At 38.7% G+C, this 10,645-nt stretch overlaps 1 non-coding gene across 1 annotated transcript; it reads right to left on the bottom strand.

Moving 5' to 3' along the window:
- Positions 1–10,573: 10,573 nt before the first annotated feature.
- Positions 10,574–10,645, bottom strand: Trnae-cuc. Its single transcript has one exon. It is a non-coding gene; the product is annotated as a tRNA-Glu (tRNA).

Genomic DNA, 10,645 nt, shown 5'->3' with positions numbered 1-10,645 from the left:
TTGAATAAATTATGAGTATTTAACAGTAGTAAAATGAAGGTGTTTTACTCTATTAATATCCACCATGGTATAATCTAAAGGATCTCTATGGATCTTAGCCTAAAATTCTATATTCGTTGTTGAATTATACTCGTATCTCTACGCTTTAACAAAATACTCTTAGGCTGAGATCTATAACGAGCGTTATCCCGGTGACATAATCTGTCTCGTTTTAACTGAAACTTAAGTCTAAATAAAGTCAAAGTGCACTCTATAGATTTCAACCTAAGGGTAGAAGACAGTTAAATAATTCTGATTAAAACCCCCCTTGGAGATGAGATCGATTAACTAACGCTTTAATTATGGTCACAGATAGTTTGAACATTTACATCAGCGATATAAGCGACATCCTAAAAAACTCTATGATACTCTATGAACTCTATGAATACTGAACAAGTGCTTGTCTCAAATTTTGAGGCACTAATAGACCCAAAATAAATAGGTACGGCCCCACATTAATTATGAAAAGCTATTTAAGAATAAAATCCCAGCTCTAATGTCCCAACTAATAAAATTCTACCCACACACTCTACCAAATTACTAGACATAAAATATTTAAATTTTAATTTGCAATTTTGCCCAGCGTTTTTATTGGCCCACGCGTTGACCGCTATAAAGTTTCAGACCTTTACGATCTGCGGTGAGTCTGCCCATGAATAACGTACCATCCACTTTCGTGTCAGAGTTTGAGGTTTCAAGTGTACCTTCCGTTTTATTATTGTGATAATACACGGATTATGATGAGGGTACAATACCATATCACTGTAACGGCTACGTTGGAACTTTCGTTCTGGTTTAGATAGATTTAGATCACACTAATATGATAAAGGCGAAAGTTTGTGCGTATGTGTGGGTGTGTGTGTATGTTTGTTAGTAGTAGTTAGTACTGGACGGATTGGGCTGAAATTTAGAATCGAGATAGATTATACCCTGGATTAGCACATAGGGTACTTTTTATCCTGGAAAATCAAAGAGTTCCCACGGGATTTTTAAAAACCTAGATCCACGGGAACGAAGTCGCGGGCATCGGCTAGTTTACAATAAAACTTTGCGCAGTAGGTATAACTTTATCACTACACAGTTTTTACTGGAATCTGACACAGACACAGATATTTGTTTCTTTCATTGAGTTTGAAAGCCAAACTCAAACTACGTTTGTATGGAAAGCGCTATGAGCTTTCTTTGATTTCGCGCAATTTTGATGTCAGTCTTGGTAGTAAGGTAATTTTTATAAGAAGTATAGATAGGTAAGCACCCGTCTATACTATAGAAGCTTTTGCCAACCAAGATTTGTCGCTGTTTGTACCTACCTTAATTAGAATGTATTTATGTATAGAAATAGAATGTACGTGTGGTATTAAATAAAGTTTAATTTTTGTGCGTCTGTCTGTGTGTGGCTTTGACTACGGTCGGAAAAATTAAAAGTCATCTAAATAGTCTCAAAACGAACGAGTCAGTCAAAAAAAATTGGTTGTCTGTAAAGTCGGTTTACTGACGATAGTGGAACGTGACAACAAAGGCCGATTGTGCTTCTTTGTCGCTCGTTCCGCGCTCTCGCTTGCACTTCAAGCCTTACATGGAACGCCTCAGAGCGAGGTAACGCCGCATGAGTCATGTTTTTTCGTGCGTGCAGCCGGCTCTATCGAATTATAAGACGTTGTCACGTCAAAAACGAAATACCTAGGTACTAGTTGCTAACCACAGAACCCCAGTGAAAACAAAATAGAGTCTTCACCTAAATCTCCACAGCGATAGGTTATGAAATGTTATATTTCTTTCGGCACACAATATCTTATAGTTTCTAAAATTATCACGACCCCAGCTCTCAACTATTAGCTTTCGCGCATTTGCAAAAGTACCGGACCAACGGGTCTAAAAAGTGTGTGTGTGAATAATTATTTATTTTGGTTTATTTTCTGCTAGCTGAACTGCTTTGGCCACACCTAGATAGATAGACCTTAGTGTTAATTTGAACCTCATCTGGTAGGTATACCATCAATCTAGGGGTGAAAATCGGTAAGCATAAAATCAGTTTAGCGCTTTTTGATATTTACGTTTTGAAATAGAAAATCTATGTTATGTGTTAAAACTTAAAATATTGTATCGTACGGAGTTGAACCTTGCAGTTTGGAAATTCAAGAGCCATCGTCTTCAAAAACCTACGTCCATCAATGGACACTGGACGACCATCAATTGATAGTTAGGCCGCCGACAGAGTAAGTTGAACAGTGACTTTCCTCGCATGAAGCGCTGTAACTTGATGTTGAGACGTCTTAGCTTCAGATCTATAGAGCGCACTTTGACTTTGCTCAGATTTAAGACACAGTTAAAACGAGACAGCGTCATATCGCTGGTGTAAATCTGACTCGCTTTAACTGAAACTGAAGTCAGAGCAAAGTCAAAGTTGCTTCTATAGATCTAAAGCTTATGACAGCTTCTAACCGTATTTCTTAATGTGTAATTTTCCATAAATCACGTAACTGAAAACTTGTTTATTGGATCATGTTTCAGCTATTCCTCACTCGGATGACAAAAAAACGCTTATATCTCTAGTTTTGTGAGTGAACGTATTTTTTCGATTACCCTCCGAAGGGTGGTGTTCGATCGGTGAGCTCTCCTCATTTGTATTCTGTACGTGATGTTCGCAAAATCAAGGAGTATGTGATTCGATTTCTATACACTTATCTAATGACATGGAGAGGTTTTTACCTCCTAGATAATCACTATTCAAAATCCATATTATAAATGCGAACGTGTGTTTGTTGGTTTGTATTTCAATAACGCCGCAACGAAGCAACGGATTGACTTAACTTTTTACATGGATATAGTTAAGACCTGGAGAGTGACATAAGCTACTTTTTATCCCAAAAAAAAACCCACGGAATTTTTGCACACGGCATCAGCTAGTTATTTAGCTCGAAAAAACCTAAAATTCATAAAATCTTACTTTGCCCTTTCATCATCATCACTTTGGAGATGAGACGTTGAAAGACTTCACACACCTTTGAGAATATTGTGGAGAACTTTCAGGCGTGCAGGTTTCCTCGTTTTCACCGTTAATCTAATTGTAATAGCCAATCAATAAATCAATACTTATTGTACAACAATAACAGCTATTAGGTAGGTATATAGGTAATGTGAATCCACAAACTAAGTATGCAGCAAGCTTACCAAGCTTAGCTAAGCTAAAGCCAATACCACCAATACCTTACAACCCATGTGTTTATAATTTATGTCCTACTTACTATTTTCCTACTGTCGTATTTCAAACAGCTCTGCACAATTACTTTGCTCACTCAATCGGAAACATCAATTGAGTGTCTCGTCGCGAGCTACATACTAAACAAACAGACAGACCGTCTCAAAGCGAAGTTACCGCCGTCCTGTCAAAACAACCCTACACCCCACTCATAACACGTCGCATTTAAACTGCCCCTTACCTAACGCTTAAGTAAATCAAAATACTTCCCCATATCTTGAGCTATGCTTGTAATTTCTCTGCGTGATCACATCAAAAATGAGGAGATCCGTAGGATAATCAGACTAACCGACATAGGTCATTGGGTTGCGAAGCTGAAGTGGCATTGGGCAGGGCACATAGTTCAAAAACTGATAGACGTTGGGGTCTCAAAGTGCTAGAATGGCGACCTCGTATCGGATAGCGCAGCGTTGGAAGACCCCCACTATTGGACAGACATCAAACAAGTCGTAGTGAGCCGCTGGATTCAAGCGGCGCAAGACCGTGGTGTGTAGAAGTCCCTATGTCTAGTAGTGGACGTCAATCGGTTGATGATGATGATGATGATGATGAGACTATTCTAGCCAACCCGCATTTGGCCAGCTTGGTAGAATAGGGCCTAAGCCATCAACTTTCAAATCGAAGCGATAAATTAAGTTGTACCAAGCACTTCCCACGTTAGTAGGTGGGTACAGAAACACCGTCTGTTTTTAACGACGGAAAAATCGTCTATGATTTACAAGCGCCGCCTCTTCGGAAGAAGCCATAAAACAGTCCCCTGTCAAACTCACACCGTGGTGAAATCGACGGTAATACTCTACAAATATTTGGTGAACTGCGCGACCTGTTCTAAATCAGTCTGGGTTGCTATACACATAGTCAGCTCGGCACAACCAGGCGATAGAATACATACTGATATTATAAATGCTAAAGTGTGTCTCTGTTTAGCACTAGGAAGGGAATCCGTGTTGAATGAGGTGAGGTTACCTTATCTCTGTCCATCCTTTTAACCGACTTTGACGCAATTTGGAACAACAGAGATAGCTTGTATCCCAGAGACGGATATACCTACCTATAGTACGTGATAGGTTGAGATGGCGATCGGGGTATGAGACGGGGGGGACGCCCCGCACATCCGCACGTCACCTGCACTCACCTGCAGTGGATTAGCGCAGGGCCTGTACGGGTGTACGGGGCATCCGCACCCCGGTTGCCATCTCAACCTGTCGCGCACTATAAAGCCTTATCCTGTACCCTACTAGGGTGGCTGTATTATAGTGGAGAAATGGAATAAGCTTCTCAGTCAATCAATCAATCATTTACCTAATTGCTCTACATGCAGCAGTCAAGCGCTACAACTATTGTAAGTAGGTACCTACTAGGATTATAAATTAAGGGTTTGATTCAAAATTTAAATCAGAAGCGACCAAATCAAGTGACGCCACAGATGGATTCAAAAAAACTGGTGAACAAAACTTGTTCACTGCAATTTTACTTGCTAGTAGTGATGATAAGTCTAAGATGGAAGCGAGCTTTTCGAAGGGATATGGCAGGTTATGAAACCAATTGCACTCATCGGTTTCTACGCGGCATCATACAACGATATGACACGATCAGAACAAGAACAAGAACCAGAAACCCGAGACCTCCAAGTTATAACACAGCGCCTGGAAGGTCTCTTTGTCTAAGACAAATCACCTTGTCTCGTATATAACGGTGTTTACGTCAGAGCTTCCCTCAATAGCTAGCACAGTAGCTAGTGTCTAATTGCACCCGAGAGACTGGTAAATAAATGGTTGGAGATATAACTACAGTCACATACATACACACCACATACATCTGGTTTAATGATACCCACAGTATCATTAAACCAGATGGGGTTACAACCTTCAGAAATTAATAGAATGTTTATAGACAATCGCTTGACTGCAATCAGACCTGGTGGCAAGTGATGATACCGTCTAAGATGAAGAGCGCTTGCCTAGAAGATACCTATTCACTCTTGACATGAAGGTACCCATATCATAATTGGAGGGGAAAACTGATGCTGAAAGGGCGTTCCAAATCCTAGCGGTCCGAATTAGAAATGAAGATCCAAATAACTTCGTACGTATATGTGGAATTTCGACTACGTACGGCTACAGATTTTGGCGATGCCTTGCAGTACGATGGTAGAAAGGTGGAAGGAACCAGGTTGAAAAGTTCTTGTGCACAATCTCCGGCATTGTAACAAAAAATAATAGAAAAGTATTTTTACTCAAATAAACTTTTACAAGAGTTCTTGAGTCTTGAAACCATATCCAACTAAATATATCAATTTAATTTCCTGCTATTTTTCTATTAACCAATTTTATATTGCTATGTTATGTTTTGTACTAAACAGATCACTTGATAATATTCCTATCGGAAAACAATAACTGGCGGCGAGGCTGCCGGAGCAGCTGTAAAGGTATCGCAATAACAACAATGTACAGAATACACCCTGCCCATCTATACGCTCGTAAAACTTTCCTGGGTTTTATGAAACTCTTAAGGAAATCACGACTCCGGAATGGAGTCTAGTTTCGAGACACCCGAAAAGTGGTACTTTCCCTTTAAAGCCTCGATAGCTCAACGGTTGAGGAGCGGAATCAATTCCGAAAGGTCGGTGGTTCAAACCCCACCCCGTTGCACTATTGTCTTGCACTATTGTCCGTAAAGCTTGGGTCAGGAGTGGTCCTGACACAAGCTTTACGCCTAATTGGAGGGGAAAGGGGAGTATTATTCATGATTAGCATGGCTAATATTCTTTTTTTTTAAATAAACCAAACATTCATTCAGCACGAGTAAAAAGTAAAATATATAGGTTCCTAGGTTAGGTATCGACATTTTTATTTTTATTGATATTTGTAACAGGTTTACTTTATGACACTGTTATTGTTTAACTGCCCGTTGTATTCACTTTTTAACCCCCGACCCAAAAAGAGGGGTGTTATAAGTTTGACGTGTGTATCTGTGCATCTGTGTGTCTGTGTATCTGTGTATCTGTCTGTGGCATCGTAGCGCCTAAACGAATGAACCGATTTTAATTTACTTTTTTTTGTTTGAAAGGTGGCTTGATCGAGAGTGTTCTTAGCTATAATCCAAAAAAAATGGTTCAGCCGTTTAAAAGTTATCAGCTATTTTCTAGTTTTCTTGTAGAAAAGAAGGTTAGATAACCCTTAGGTTCATAATATTCAAGTGCCAATTGACAAATTTCAAGCTGTCAAGATGGACGTTGCCTAGATATACATAATTATTTATTTGAAAATGATTTGTCGGGGGTGTTGAAAATTTTTAATTTACACTTGTTTGACATAATAATAAAAGATGACGAAAAATTTTTAGAACGAAAGTTACAGTTATTTGTTCAAACATTTTTTACAAAACTGCAGTAGGTACAAGAAAAGATGACGAAAAATTTTTAGAACGAAAGTTACAGTTATTTGTTCAAACATTTTTTTACAAAACTGCAGTAGGTACCATGAATACTGCCTGATTTTTTTTGTGTTAGTACCAAGGATAGGAAATAATATTCAAATGAAAACCGAAATACGTTTGTATGTAGAGCGCTCGGTAAAAGCCATAGCAAATAACATTGCCAAGCGATAGGAATTCCTTCTGAGAAAAATTCTCGAGCGTCGATCTTTGAAAATAGATGAGAAATAGGCAAACTACAACATTACCACACATCACCGCATTGAAAATTTTCAATTTTCCAATACATTAGAGACGGGAACGCATCTAGGGGAAGCGTGTTAGGGCGCGATCACAATGAACAAACTTTCGAACTTTTTTCGATTAGATAGTATGCGTAACGTTTCTCACAAGCTGAGGTTGGGACCAATGTGTAGATATACTACTAAAAAGCGCTAACAAGAGAGCTTAAAAAATTACTGTTTGTAAAAAGCAATTTTTTAAGCTCTCTAGTTAGCCTGCAAACAGCTAATCGCAAAAATTAACTTGTAAAAAAACTTTTCTGTGAACTCGAAGGGCCATTTGAATGTTTGTCAAGTAACAGAGAAAACAATAGAATCCAGGCACTCGCTCTTTGGTACTACATACCTTATTTCTCAAGGGATTTATCAAATGCTGTACCTACTTATTAATTATTTATAACCGACGAAGTAGCCGACGTTAGCCTTGCAGCTGCTTTAATTATTACATGAGACTGGGCAGGTCATGTGTGCCGTAGACATGCCAGATAACTTGTGGGCAAAATCTGTTTCTTTCTGGACTCCCCAGAATCATTCAACGCCAGTGAGGCAATCCAACAACCGACTATCACAAAGTGTACAATGTTACCTATTCTTTGACTTTGAGACTGAGAAGTAAGCTTTTTGGTTCCTTGTACGCGTATACCATGCAGTTCCGCAAACGCCAGCTTCTGTACAACACACCCTAATGTGACCTATTCCCTTCCCGGAGCAAGATCCAACAGTGATTGATTGTTTAAACGAAGGAAAACATAAAAATTCACCATAATACTCTCCTATTCAAATAAATTGCACACCATGATGAATTGTGTGGATAGACGCATTCTCGAAATAATACAGCTAAAATATATTTTGCTAAAGAAAAGATAAGCTATACCTTCTAGAAAAGATAGCTTCTTCTCTAAACTAAATCTATCGTATCTGCATCTTTTCCTTTTCCTAGCCTTGACCTTCCTGGCATAAGCCCTTCTCAGCCTGAAAGGAGACTCAAAGATTAGATTCAAAGGTCCAAGTTATAAACCCAGCTCACCTACAACTTTCCTTAGTAAAAAAATGACAAAAGTTAATTACAGTATAACAACACTCGTTTCTAGGTAATCTCCTTTATTTCGTAACTTTCCTTGTCCTATGTGGAAAACTTGTCAAGTGCGTGTCAAAATATAAGGTTCCGTAGCCGTGCTAATAAAAACTTTGGTTATCAAAACGGTAGTTTTTCCTTCCAAAACTGTCTTAAAAACCTCATAATGATATTATTTATAACTATTTAATGAAATACCTATTTCTCGATGGGGTAAAACAAATATTTTTCGACTCCCAATTTTCATCTTCAGGAGATAGGTAACTTACCGTCGCTGAAAAATTATTATTTTTCTCAGCTTTCCTGTAACGTAAACAGGTTTCTAAAAGAGTGTTAAATTTCAAATTTACAACTCTTGTATTTTATTTTGAAATGGCTGCGACACGTATAGAAGGAATGTAAGTCTGGACGAAAGTATAAGAGTTCATGTTTTATTACGGAACCCTAAAAAGAGAATAAAAAGCTCTCGTTCCCCCGTAAACGTCGCTCGGACGCCCAGTTTATTTGCTCCGGACAACTGCCAATTAGTTTTATGCTCCATACTCTACGCCAGCTACGTACTTCAACACCGCTACGTCAGGTGTTAAAAGTTTTACTACCTCTTTGACCTTTTTGTTAGTCTAGTTACCTAGTAGATGAATTGCTTGTAGCCTGCACTTTGAAATGAAGTTATCTAAAGCTCCGGTTACACGCTCCGTCTTATGAGAGCTTAAGATTTTTTAAGTGCGGAAACCAGCCCAGAGAGAAGAAAGAAAGAAAGATGAGAGCTTAACTGCAGAAAGAAGCCTGCAGTTTGCGCAATGCGTGTGGACGGCAAGAAGGTATCCCACGTAGTTCCAAAAGCTGCTAAAGGTTGGACTGCGCAGTTCTCTCGGTCTTGTAGACTTAGCTGGAGCGTAAGGAGTAAGGATAAGACTCAGCTACGCACCGACCGCATTCGAGACAGGTTTTATACATTTCATATACTTATACGACAGCAATCATGTGCCACTTATGATATTATTATGTATTATATACTAATTATTATAAGACTCTACCAACGCCGTGCCGCGCCGGTTTGGAAAGAGGATCTCACACAATTAGGTATACCTACTATTCCAGATATATACTGCTTATTGCTGAGGGTCGTGATCCCTATGCACTAAAACTTTATTTATATGTATAAATAAATCAAATTAATCTAAAGGCGAAAGTTAGTGTGTGTGTGTTTGTGTGTGTGTATGTTTGTTATTCTTTAACGCAAAAACAACTGGGCGGATTTGGCTGAAATTTGGAATAGAGATCGACTATATCCTGGATTGATACATAGGCTACTTTTCATCCCAGAAAATCAACGAGTTCCCACGGGATTTTGAAAAAGCTAAATCCACAAAAACAAAGTTGCAGGCATCATCTAGTACATAAAATATACTTCTTGTTTAAGTTGTAAAATAGATATTGTATTAGAGCCTCGATAGCTCAACGGTTGAGGAGCGGACTGAATTCCGAAAGGTCGGTTGTTCAAACCCCACCCGTTGCACTATTGTCGTACCCACTCCTGGCACTAGCTTTACGCTTAATTGGAGGGGAAAGGGGAGTATTAGTCATGATTAGCATGACCAATATTCTAAAAAAAAAAATAAGATATTGTATTCGGACCCAGCGCAAAACATCCACAAAACTCGTCTACGAGGTCGTAAATCAATCCGCAGAAAAAAGGAAAAACCTATCCCGTACCGTGACGAAGCGAAAAACTACGGGAAGACCGCGTAACTTGCAAGGCACGATGTCTCGTGGAAAAGATTTTTTTTTAGTTCACTCTCTACAAAGACGAGATACTAAGCGAAATACGAAATTAGGTTTGTTGTTTTTGTTTTGTACTTGACTTTTGTCGGTCAGTGTTTACCCGACTGCAGCGAAGCCCAAAAGGAGGGTTATGTCTTTTAGCTATGTTCCAAAAAAGCTTTATAAAGCTTCTGATATAATTCAAACAGACAAAGTAATAATAAATGATTCTAACAGACTAATTTATGTGTGTAGAGTTAACGCTCCTGAAAAAGATAGAATTTAATTACCTAAGAAAGGATTTATTATTTAAGTAACACTTTACTTATTTTATAACTAGAGGATGCCCGCGGCTTCACCCGCGTGGTTTTTTTAAATCTTGGTGGGGCTCTTTGATTTTCTGGAATAAAAAGTAGCCTATGTCCTACCCCGGGATATCCAAGTCTGTATCAAATTTCATTGAAATCGGTTCAGCGGTTGGGTCGTGAAAACGTAGCAGACAGACAGACAGACATTCGCATTTATAATGTTAAGTATGGATTTTCTAACAAGCGACCAAGATAATAATATTAACTCATACTTGTCTTACTTAGGTAAGCTGTTTTAAGTAACATTTAAGGATTAGCGGCAAGTATGTCAAATTACGAAAATCTTAAATATTGTGTAAAGAAAGAGTTCAAAAAGTAAAATTTAAAAAAGTAAAAAGTTGAAAAAAGCTATTTCCGGTACCGGGAATCGAACCCGAGCCTCTTGGGTGAGAGCCAAGTATCCTAGCCACTAGACCATACCGGA

This window comes from Maniola jurtina, chromosome 12 (genome assembly GCF_905333055.1).
Source record: "Maniola jurtina chromosome 12, ilManJurt1.1, whole genome shotgun sequence".
NCBI classification, from domain to species: Eukaryota; Metazoa; Arthropoda; class Insecta; order Lepidoptera; family Nymphalidae; genus Maniola; species Maniola jurtina.
The sequence above is the reverse complement of the archived record's forward strand: the minus strand, read 5'-3'. Positions and strand labels throughout refer to the sequence as shown.